Here is a 12728-nt window from a genome sequence, read left to right on the forward strand (position 1 = left end):
ATACTGCCTGTGATATTCTGCAGTTATTTGTAGCTTAGGTGTACTAAAGCGTTTTTAACACACAAACACTGGACCATTGTTGCAAACCCCTTTGGGGTTTGTGAACCACCAAACGGAAACCACTGCCTTAGAGAACCTGGTAATGTTCTAGAAGTCTTTTGTTGTCATTGTCATTGTTGTTTTTAAAATTTCTTATGGATTCCAAGGCAGTTCATTTGCTATTCATCCTTTATTGTTTATCATCACTCTATATATGAAATTATATAAATGTAATTATGTGTACATGTATGATGTATGCATGTGTATGTATTATTATTATTATTATTCCTATTGACTCCCAGAGGAGCACAGGGCTGCAACCATCTCACGCCAACGGACTCTGTTCTGGGCAACTTCCACCAACTGGGCATATCTTTGCCAGGTCTGTTTTGGCCTTCCGACTTTTCTCCTCCCTGGTGGGTTCCATATTTTTTTTCATAGAGTCCTGACTGACGCTATATGTATATGTATATGTGTATGTATATATGTGTATATATATATAAAATCTCCTTTTCTAGATATAAATGTCTTTGATGCTAGCTTTTATGCCAATTCTTGAATCCATGTCTTAGCTGTTAAAATATTATATAGACTGCTTTTTGTCTATCATGGATGCCTTTCGATTACTTTTTGGGTTACCAGTCATTTTAATTTTGATTCTATGGTTTCCAGACAAGAGGCAATATGGAATCATAGATAAGAACCTAGGAGTTGGGAAGACCAATCTTTCACTGCCCCAGGCAACCCACCAAGATTAAAAATTTCAGTCAGGGAAAGGAAGTTTCCTTACCCAGGAACTCTGTGAACTCATGAAATCCCAGGTTTGAGCATTCACACACACACACACACACACACACACACACACACACACACACACACACTCTCTCTCTCTCTCTCTCTCTCTCTCTCTCTCTCTCTCTCTCTCTCTTTCTCTCTGTCTCAGCAGACATATCATCTGGCCCAGGGACACAATGAGACATTGTAATAATGTCCTAGTGGAGAATTTAATATTCTGTTATCAAAACTGTGTAGTAGTGATTACTCTCTAGCCAGCATTGCCCAAAGTCCTGGTATGTCCATTTAACTCTTCCCTCAGGATTCCCTGATACCCTTAGGAGTTTCAGTGTGTCTTTTGTCTCTGAGGTTGGCTCTAGCCCCCCCTGATTATGTTCCTTCTATTTTAAGGGGATAACAGTCAGATCAGCTTTTACAAAGGAACATTTACTGCAAAGGTATAACAAAAGCAAATATATATATTCTTCTTCCTAAACATAATACTCTTTTTACCCCAGCAGTCTCTGGGAAAGAGACTGGAATTATTTGTCTAATCAGATCTCAAGTTCAAAGTGCCTCCCCCTACTCCAAGACTTGAGTCCTGGGACTCTGGCTTTTCCAGGCTCCCATACTAAGCTACTTGTAACATCTGACCCGGCTTCCAAGGTTTCCCTAGTGGAACTCTCAGTCTAGATCTCCCTCCATATAAAACTGAAGAGTATGTGACATGATCAAACATGGCCAGAACCCTCAGGGAATCACAATTATATGCTAGTTATGTGTTTTACCATCTACAACCCCCATCCTCATCCCATTTGCCTTTAGGAATTACTATTTCATTCTGTCTGAAGCTTCTTTTTAGTATAATGCAATCAATTAATCTTTTTTCCCCCCTGATCTCATTTCTTCCTTTCTGGTTCTACTGGAAAATTAGAGAAATGGTTTAGAAATATGTGGAGTGTGAAGGTATTCACTAGCAGTGAACTTGATCTTACCTTGGGGAAAGCAGCCGTGCTCCATTTCTTGCTGAGATAATTGGCTACTTATGAAAAATTACAGAAGCAGTGGTCAAATTTTATAAAGAGTTGGCTATAAAGACTCTGAGAGGAAGCTCTACTTTGACACCAGTAGTTCTTGGGAGGGGCAGCTGGGTGGCTCAGTGGATTGAGAGCCAGGTCTAGAGACTGGAGGTCCTAGGTTCAAACCCGGCCTCAGACACTTCCCAGCTGGGTGACCCTGAGCGACTGTGTGTCCCATTGCCTACTGGTTGTGGCCCTATGCTCCTAGAATGGAGTCCCAGGATAAAAAAAAAAAAAAAAGTTCTTGGGAAGTATTTTTTTTCCATTGTAGCATTTTCAGAAGTTTAAAAAGCTGGCCTCACAGAGTTATTTCTTTTCATTTTTATCTCATACCAATTCTGGCTGGCAGTATATGCCTATAATCATTGCTACTGCAGGGCTGGGGCTAGTGAGTTCTTCCTTGGACCTTCATTTAGAGGAAATGGTCTAACCCAGTCATGTCTGATTCTCTGGGCTTAACCCTATGCTTCATCTGCCTCTGTTCCTGTAGACCTCCCTCTTCTATTGATGAGTTCTTCCTGGAACCTCCATTTTGAAAAAAGGTCCAATACCTATCATTCATAATTCTCAAGATTTGGTCAGCATGGGACAGCTAGGTGGCTCAGTGGATAGAGAGTCGGGCTTAGGAACAGGAGGTCTTGGGTTCAGATGTGACCTCAAAACTTCTTATCTGTGTAACCCTGGACAAGTCACTTAATGCCATTTGCCTCTATCTTACTGCTCTTCTGCCTTGGGACTATCAATTAATTCTAAGACAAAAGAAGGTAAAGATTAAAAAAAAATGTAGCCAGCATGACCCCACTTCCTTCCCACAAACTTTTTAGTTTTGAAGTGCTATTTTCCTCCATTAGAATATGTTAGGTAAAGTCAAGGACTATTTTTTGCTAATTTCTATATCCTCAGGTATACAATATCTGGCATATAACAAATACAGAATAATCCTTAAAATTAAACAATATATTTTATTTTATTTTTACCAATTGCATGGAATAACAAATTTAATAATCCTTTTTTGATTGACTGATGTACTTGTGGATTCGTTGATGTTGGCAGTTCTGAGACACAGTCTAGTTAAAACTGATTGGGTATCCTTACTAAATTTGGCACCAATTTGGTAAGCCTCCAGCTTTGGAGGGCCACTCAGTGAACTTGGTGAACTGGTTCCAATCTTGAACCCAGTTCTGAGCTTCTGTGGTGATCAGCAGTGGGATCAGGCCTGTGAATCATGCTGCCACTTTTGCCCTAGGCAAGAGAGTGTTGTGAGAGGAAATCCAACCCAATTTGGGTGGACCAACTCACCTAAGGAATTACAGACTCACAGCAAATCTTATAGAATAGAGAAATTTATCAGGATAAGAGGTTAGATGACTAGGAGGCAGAGCGAAGGTGGAAACTGCCTCTCTGAGGGACAGGAGAGTGGAGGGTGTATACCTTTACAGACAAAGAAGGTTACGGAAGAATTTGCAGAAAAGTGGGGAGGGAGAGTCTGAGCTTTTGAGTAACAACATATTTGTGCTAGGGGCCTGGAGATCTGGGGTGTCAGCAAAAGGTACACATCCATGAGGGGGGTAATAAGTTATCACATGTCCCTGTGAGGAGTCACCATGACTGGGGGGCAGGTGAGCAAAAGGTACACATCCATGTGGTGGGTTGTGTTAAATTGACTCAGATTTGCAATGGTTGATAATGGAGTCAGAGCAAGCAGGATGCTGCTATCCTACCATAGGGGAGGGATAGGAGTAGATAGAATTCTTCCCCTTCCCCCTCTTGAAACAGTTACTCAGAGGGAAATAACTGTTAACTGAATCCCCTGTAAGTCTAGCAATGGAGACTGAACAGGCTTGACCAATTCAGGGCTAAGTTGGTTGATAGATTGGAATTGATCCCACTGAGATAGAGATATGGTTCAAGATGTATTCTCAGTCAGCTGAGCTGCTCTCTGGTCAACAGCTGTCCTAGTGCTTGCTTAGATGAAGTTTTCACTTAGGTAATGTATGTTGGTGGTACTTGATATAACTTCACACAGGCTCTTAAATTCAACCAGGAAAGGGATTTATTAACTTCAGGAAAACAGGGAGAGTGGAGGTGGACTTTAGGAATGAGGAGGAGGTAAGCTATCTAAAATCTCCAATAAACTTGTTGGCTTCACTTTCCCCTCTTGGGAAAGTGTCTTGAATAACTTAACTTTATCTCACTCACTAACTAACCTTTCTTCTAATCTAATGTTACTAAGTTTAAGATGGTGAAGGTAAACTTGATTGAAGATAGTTGACATCTTGTAAGTGAGGTAGTATTTCCCAGTGCTTTCATCCTGGTATAGTCTCTATGGAGTAAACCAGCAAAGTAACTCTCTGCTCCCTGAGGTCAGAGATGAGCTAACAAAAAGCAATGCTACACTTCTTCCCAGCCTCCCTTGAACCCAAAAAGCAGTGTCCAAAGTGTCCCTGCAAGTTGGATGTCTTGGCTTTTTATACCCAGGTTCTTAACTGCCCCAACTGCCCCCTCTCCTGGAGTTCTGGGAGGGGGGGCACTGTGGAATTCTGTGAGGCAGCCTTAACCGCCCTTAAGATCATGGATGTTAAAGTTGATATGCATGGGATATACCAGTGATCTTTTTTTTTTTTAATTTTTTTTGACCCTTAACTTCTGTGTATTGGCTCCTAGGTGGAAGAGTGGTAAGGATGGGCAATGGGGGTCAAGTCACTTGCCCAGGGTCACACAGCTGGGAAGTGTCTGAGGCCAGATTTGAACCCAGGACCTCCCATCTCTAGGCCTGACTCTCAATCCTCTGAGCTACCCAGCTGCCCCATACCAGTGATCTTTAGTTCTTTTGTAGACCTCAGTGGTGAGGTTCTCAAGCCAAACTTCATTCCTGAGGTCAGGGCCCACGCCAGTCCCCTAGAACTCGGGGCCTCTAGCTGTGTTTAGGATTCCTGTGACCCACTACATTAAGAAGTTGTTTAGTCATTCAGTTATATCCAAATCTTCATGACCCCATGATCATGTTCACCACCAAAGCTGTCCAGGGATTTTCTTGGGAAAGATTCTGGAGTAGTTTGCAATTTCCTTTTCTAAAAGGACGGAAGGAGGGGAAAAAGAAAGAAAAGAAAAAACACCTCATTTTCTTTCTTGTTAAAACTAGAGAAGAACCTCTTTACTTCTTTACACAATTGAGTCTTATTTTTGTGTGGCACCTAGAGCATTGATTTATTTGATTTTTGAACTACAACATTGAGTATATTCCTGTTGACATGTGTTTGTTTTCATTCAGTTGTATTATTATTATTTGTTTGGTATCAACTTGCTCCTTTACCATATAGACAAATTCTAGATAAATAGGTAAAGTCTGTTAAAACCATAGAATAGAAAAAGCACTGATTCTGGAATCAGAAGACTTGGTTTCAAATCTCACCTCTAACATTACCTGTGTAAATGTGGACAAGTCACTTATCTTTACTAGGCCTCACTTTCCTCAGATATAAAATGATTGGATTAGTTGACTTTTGAAGTTTCTTGCAACTTTTGAGCTATGATTTTATGATCCTAATGTTAGAATTGGAAAGGACCTTGAAGATCACTGAGGCCCAGGGGTCTCCAAAATGGGATATATGTACCCCAGGAAATATACAGGAGGATCCACTGGAATAAAAAAGAAAATATGAAAGCTTTTATTAACATTTTTTATCTAAAAGAAATTAATCTTTACTAATATTTAATATGTGGTTGACACTTAGTCTTTATGGTCATGTTGTCATGTTTCATATGCAGTGTGATGTATCTTGAAGGCGGAGTGGAAATTACACAATGCAGGGGACCTATCAATGGTATCTTCACTTATTCATTTGTTTTCAGTACTCTGCTACATATTGCAGGTTATATATCTCTGATAAAGTGGGTTTATGGGTCATAATATCTAGTTTAAACTAAACTTACCCTGACAAAATGGAAAAGTTACAAAGATTCTTGCAGAAAAATCTTCTGATGGAAGGTATCAATAATGCAAGAAATAAATGAACAAGAAAATGGCAGTGAACATTTCTCCTACTTACTCCAAACATAAACTCTTGTCAGCTACAGTATGAGGTGAAAGCAGTGATGGTCTAATGAAATCTGATAAGAAGTCAACCATTGGATTTATCAAGATAATTTGGGTTTACATCTGCCATTGTTTTTTATTTTCTTCTATTTTTCTAAAAAAATTATTAAAAATGTTTATTTTCAATTCCAAATTCTCTCCCTGTCCATAACTCATTGAGAAGTCAAGAAATATGCTAGACATTCATTATATATATGAAATCAAGCAAAATGTATTTCTACATTATCTATTTTGTAAGAAAGAAAACCAAGAAAAATTAAAAAATGCATTAAAAATATGCTTCAATCTGCACTCAGGCTCCATCAGCCTATTCTCTAGAGGTGGAGAGAATTTTTCATCACAAGTCCTTTGGAATTCCAGTGGATTATCATATTGGTCAGAGTAACTAAGTCTTTCATAGTTGATTACCATTATTACACTTCTATTCCTGTATACAATGTTCTCCTGGTTCTTCTCACTTCTCTTTGCATCAGTTCATGTAAGTCTTTCCAGGTTTTCCTGAAACCATCCTGTTTATCATTTCTTATAGCGCACTATTATTCCATTACAATCATATAACATAACTTGTCTTGTTCAGGGTCATTCCCTAATTGTCAGGCATATCCTCAATTTCCAATTCTTTTCCAACACAAAAATAACTTCAAGAAATATGTTTGTGCATATGGGTCCTTTTCCTTTTTGTTTGATCTCTTTGAGCTCCAGTAGCAGCATTGCTAGGTCAACAGGTATGCCCAATTTTATAGCCCCTTGGGAATAGTTCCAAATTTTTGTCCAGAATGGTTTATCCATTATTGTTAATGATGATCCTTACCTTAAGTGTGTATTTTGCCTTGGGATATGAGCTAATGATAGTATGAAGTCATACTAATCAGTGGTACATTTAAAAAAATCAAATTTTTATTGCTTATATCTATCTATGACCACTTAGAAACTTAGTGAAATAATTTTCTAATCTATTTAATTAATTCTTCTAAATTAATTTTAGGGTTTTTAAAATTAATTTGTCAAAATGTATGAATGCAATACCTTCTGATGAGTTTGCAAGAATAATTAATGCAAGGGAAGTTGGTAATTTATTATTTGAATTTAAAAAACTCAAAATTTTGCATAATTGGTGGAAAGGATTAAAAAATGAGAAGCATGATATAGTACTCATAGCCAGCAATGCATTTCTCTTTACAAATCTTTTGAGGTATCTTTTTTTTAGCTATGACTGTTATTAAAACCAAATATCAGGGCAGCTAGGTGTCTTAAGTAGGTAGAGAACCAGTTCTGGAAATGGAAAATCCTGGGTTCAAATCTGACTTCAGAGACTTTCTAACTAACTAAACCCCAATTGCCTACTCCTTTCAGCTCTTTTACCTTAGAACTGATATTTAGTATTGATTCTATGATAGAAGGTAAGGGGTATTAAAAAAATAAAATAAAAACCAAATGTTATAATAAGTTGAATGTATAAGCAGATCTTTAAATCACTATATCGCAAAGTGTTAAACCATAATTTTCTGAAAAATAAAATGAAGTCTATTAATTCCATAGAGGTTTTTTAATATCATTTTATTCCAAAATTATTTTTTAAAATTTACTTCATTCTCAGCTCAAACCTTTTTAATTTTATTTTTTGCCTGTTTTCTAATGTATATACATATATATGTAGAATGATTGCATAAATCAATCAAGAAAGTCTCTTTTTCACTTAAAGAAAGTGATGAGATGTTCAATCAATCATGTCAATCATACAATGCAAAAATTATTTGACAGTCATTGAATGAAACCAAATGATGCCAGCTAGGAAATCTGTTTTTATTGGATGAGGGATTTAATCACACCCTCTGGGACCTGTCAAAAGACATTGGAATTAACTGAAACCAGGGAGTTCCAGTCAATGGTGAGCAAGGAGAAAGGATACTGCAAAAAACCTCTAAAAGGGAGCCACCCTGGGGTTGGGAAGAAGGTCTGAGAAGACCAACCTCAACTTTACCCTGGCCTTAAGTTTTTGGCTTGAGGAAAACCACCCTCTGTTTCAAAGCATCTGGAGGGATGTTGGACTTCTTATCTTACCATCAATGTTCTACAAGCATTCCTGCCAACTAATAGTAGTATATGCATTGGGAATAAGGGATAGATTGAGAATGGATTCATGACACCATGAGTAGCCAGCCCCACAAAATAAAATACACTATGCCCAAGGGGAATTTCTTGAGCACTGGATGAATAGGATAAAAAAAAAATCTTCAGCAATCAGGAACTATGAGTTAAAGCTTTGCCTCATGTGTTCTCTAAGTTTGAGGCCACTTTCCTTTGGACTTGTGCTCTCAACTGAGATAGAGCATTGACCAGCTCTTTGTTTTGTTTAGGTTGGACTTTGCCTTTCTCTATTACCTTGTACTATCACTTTTTCTGGTTTCTGACGCACTCAGACCACATCTATGAAAATTTCTATTGCCTAATATCTCTAGTCATTCTCATCTGCTCTTGGCCTTTGACTTTAGGCTAATCCATAGATAATGATCACTATCCTTTTGATCTGGTCTATGTCTTCATGGCCATTGCAATCAGCCTTTGAAACTCTTGGAGTATGTGTCCAGAAATGAAATATCTAAGTTGAGGGTTCTTGACTAGGTGTCAAGGAACCCTTGGGCATTCTGGGGAAGCCTAAGGATTTCTCAGAATAAGATTTTTAAATGCCTCAGATGCTTCCTAGCTATGTGACTCTGGGCATTGCCTAGCTCTTATAAATTTTCTTCCTTAAACCAATACTTAATATTCATTCCAAGGCAGAAAGTAAGGGTTTACGAAGAAAAAATCAATTAAAGTATGGGTTAGTATTACTGTTTCTGAATAGTACCAACATTTGACAATGAGCTTCTTGAGAGCAAGGATTGATTTTTGCCTTTCTTTACACCCAAAGCTCTTAGAGCAGTGCCTGGCACATAGTAGGCACTTATTGAGTAAGTGAGTGACTTACCTTTGCAAATGTGTCTGCAAGGATTATTTTATTTGATGAGCTGTAGACTTACTGGCCCTAAATTATATCTGAAGGAATTTGTAGGGGAAGTATAGAATCTTGTTCTGAAAGTAATTGTTACCTTCTCTCTATTTCCAAGGTAAAGGCAAAACTAGCACATAGTAGGCACTAAGATATATTTATTGACTGTCTGATCCTTATGAATGTGACTGCAAGGATTAGTTTATTTGGTGATCTATATGCTTGCTGGCCCTAACTTAACCTCTGTCTGTTTTCAGTTTCCTCAAATGTAAAGTGAAGATCATAATAGCATCTATGTCCTTGAGTTGTTGTAAGGATGAAATGAAATAATATTTGCAATGCACTTAGCCCATGTCTGGAACACTTTAGGCACTTAATAAATGCTTGTTTCTTTCCTTTCTTCCTCCCTCTCTCTTTTCCTTCCATAATCTTGAACAAGTAAAGTCCTTTTCAAAGACAAAAACTGGCACAGTAGAATCCAGAAAACATTGGTAGAGGGAGATTCCTCATTGTTAGTTCCCTATATTAGTGAAAGCTGTGGTGTGACCCCCAAAACCCAACTGATCAAATGATTTTAGAAATGGATCATATGGTATCATATCTGTCTCCAAGGCTGTGGTAAGCCTGGTTCATACAGGGTATCCAGCCCACAAACAAAAGTTTCTTTCCCATTGGATTACATTTTTATGTGCCCCATAATTATTTCTGAACCTTTCTTTGATATATTTTCTACATACATGTCCTCTTAGGAGAGTGAATAGGTAATTAATTACTCTAGGAAGTTTGAATTACAAAAGATTTTTTTCCTTGGGGTTTTAGTGGTCAGAAGTAAGATAAGGAACTTGGCACTTTCGGAATTTGATAGCTCCAGAGTGTTTCCTTGAAGAATTAATTTGGCCAACAGTCAAGGAAAGGATTTGTTTCCTAAAAAGCCTGCCATTTGTTTTACTAACTATTGAGACACACAGTAATCCTGCTCTCACCTCCTGTACTCATTTGACTGGCAGCTTGCCAAGAGGAGGCTTTCTTGGTGAGCTCTTTCTCCATGCCTGGCTCTGCATACTACTCAGAAGTGGTACAAATAACCCAGCATGCATAGATAAATGCATTTATTACCTGGGACAGGGAGACATGCTCTATGAATATTATTGGTTCTTGTTATATGACTATATATGCCACTTTCAATGAATTCCTTTTTAATTTTGAAAATCCTGCCCAAATTTAAAGTACAAATGGACTTGGGAGCATTAGCAATGCCATTAGATTATTGTGTCTATGTAAATCAGTTTAAATTTACTCTTTGGGGTATTGAACCGTGGTGTATGCTTGCCTATTATATGAAGGCATTAGTTGTTTTTTTTTGTTGGTAAGCAATATGATCATTTAGCTGGGCTGATAGGTGACCTGGATTCTTTCTCAATTTCATCTCTAATGTCATAGAACCATTTATTGCTTCAGTTTCCCTATATGTTAAAAAGAAATAATATCTACTCTTCAAAGACCAGAAAGGGTGTTATGTCAGTGCTTTCAGGAATTATTTCTATAATTGGTTGCTAAGGAAATGGGATTGACAACATAGGGCACAGTTGCTGAAACATTTAAGCATGTAAGATGCACATGACAGGAACTGACTAGAAAGGCAAAACATAATATGACAAAGAACAAGAGGAAACCGGACAAAAAAAAATGTGAACATCTGTCTTTTCCATATCTAAGAAATTAACTAGATGGCCTTTGAGGTCTTTCCAATTCTAGGCCTATTCTATGATCTTATAATCCTAAAGTATGTGACTGAGTGTAGAATTAAAAAAAAATTGGTGGTTCAAAAAAGAATGGCAAATGTTTATTAAGCAAATAGCACAGGAATGTAAACATTAATCTATTAATATTATACATATATATGCTATATAAATATATACATTATGTAAATATAATAAAAATACAATGATTTATTTCATATGTCACATTGTCCTGCTTAGGGAAAAGTTTTGATTAACATGTGACAAAGGAGACTGATGGGTAGAAAGTTTTCCTGTATCGGTACTGTTCTTTTTATGTCTGTCAGGACAAAGAACTAAATAGTTACATTAACACCCAAAGCCAATATTATCCTTGATGAAAATTATATACTGTAATGCAGGATTGGTGCAAGTTCTCTTGCATTTGCAAATTCACCTGAGGCAATCCTGGCAGTTAGGGAAATGGAATGTTGACCCAGCAAATCCCTGGTCTCATGACCAGACTGGTGGAGCTGGCACTATAAATTCCCCTGGAGAACCACCCTAGGGGTTCTGATTTCCTTGACCTGCCCCAGACATCCAACTCTCCCCTTGAACTCCCCTTGGGCCCTGGGAGGTGGGAATTTGGCTGGGAGGTGGAGCGTGGGAAATTAGTTTACTTAGCCAGGCAGGGACACCCTAAACCAAATCATTACCCTCATTTGTCAATCAGATAGACCACTCTATATCAGGGCAGTGGAATTTATCGCTGGCTGAGGGGCTGGTTCCCTCAGCCTGATCTTACCTTCTGAGACCCTCTGCCAGCCCTGGCCCTCACCCATAGCAACAGCTTTTCCAGACCTCAACCTTCTTCCCTCAGTTTACCCTTGCATTCAATAAACCCCTTGGCCATATTCAGAGAGCTTCAGTGATTCATTTATATCACCAACTAGGGCCAGGGACTGAGGAGAAGGAAGATAACTATCACTTGTTTCATGAGGGGCTAGACCAGGCATCCATCTTGCTCAGTTGGCTTCCAGTTTCTTACCAGAAGTGAGGGGCTAATCACTCCTCACCTTAAAGGAGCCTACAGACAGCAGGGAGACTGACTGGTCCTCTCTATTCAAGGACCTCACATCTCTGGCTGTCCCAAATCTAAATATAGGGAAGCTGTTAGCTCCCTGGCCCAGGAGACTCGTGGTTACCACCAGCTACCCTATTACCAGCCTGATTAGTCTCATTATAACAATACTCATAGTGAAGCTCTATCTTGGGGTTGGAGATAAAGTACCACATTATGTCATCTAATAGCAAAGAGAAAATAAACTCTATAAATCATTCAAAATCATTACTGCTCTTTCCCCACACAGTCTTGTTCCTGGTCTTAAATGGACATAGGCAGCTAGGTGGCACAGTGGATAGTGTTGGGCCTAGAATCAAGAAGACCTGAGTTCAAATCTAGAATCAGATACTTCCTAAATTGCATGAACCTGGGCAAATCACTTATCTTCTTTCTGCCTCAATTTCTTCAATTGTAAAATGGGGATAATAATAGCACTATCAAACCCAACTTGACAACTGTCACTCAGAATCTGTTTGAGCTACTTCAAATCCTACTTATAACCACATGGTGAGTCAAAGGGAAATCTCATCTTTGAATCCTTTAATTCAGGATCCTGAATCAGAGGGAATGAACTATATTCCTTATTCATAGTCCATGAGCATTTGTGTTTGGGAATTTCCCATCAGTTCTGATCTAGCAGGGTGAGAACTAAATAGAGAGAACTGATATATTTATTTTGCATTTATAATAGCAATATAATTTGAAAATAATAATGAGAAAAAAGATTGAATACACACCTGTGTTATATGTAATACACATGCTAATTGTTACATAGAACACACGTACTTTTGTATGCATATGTATATCTTCTCTTTTTCTTTCCTCCTTCCTTCCTTCCTTCCTTCCTTCCTTCTTTCCTTCTTTCCATCCTTCCTTCCTTCTTTCCATCCTTCCTTCCTTCTTTCCATCC

Source organism: Gracilinanus agilis, chromosome 5, assembly GCF_016433145.1.
Source record: "Gracilinanus agilis isolate LMUSP501 chromosome 5, AgileGrace, whole genome shotgun sequence".
Lineage (NCBI taxonomy): Eukaryota > Metazoa > Chordata > Mammalia > Didelphimorphia > Didelphidae > Gracilinanus > Gracilinanus agilis.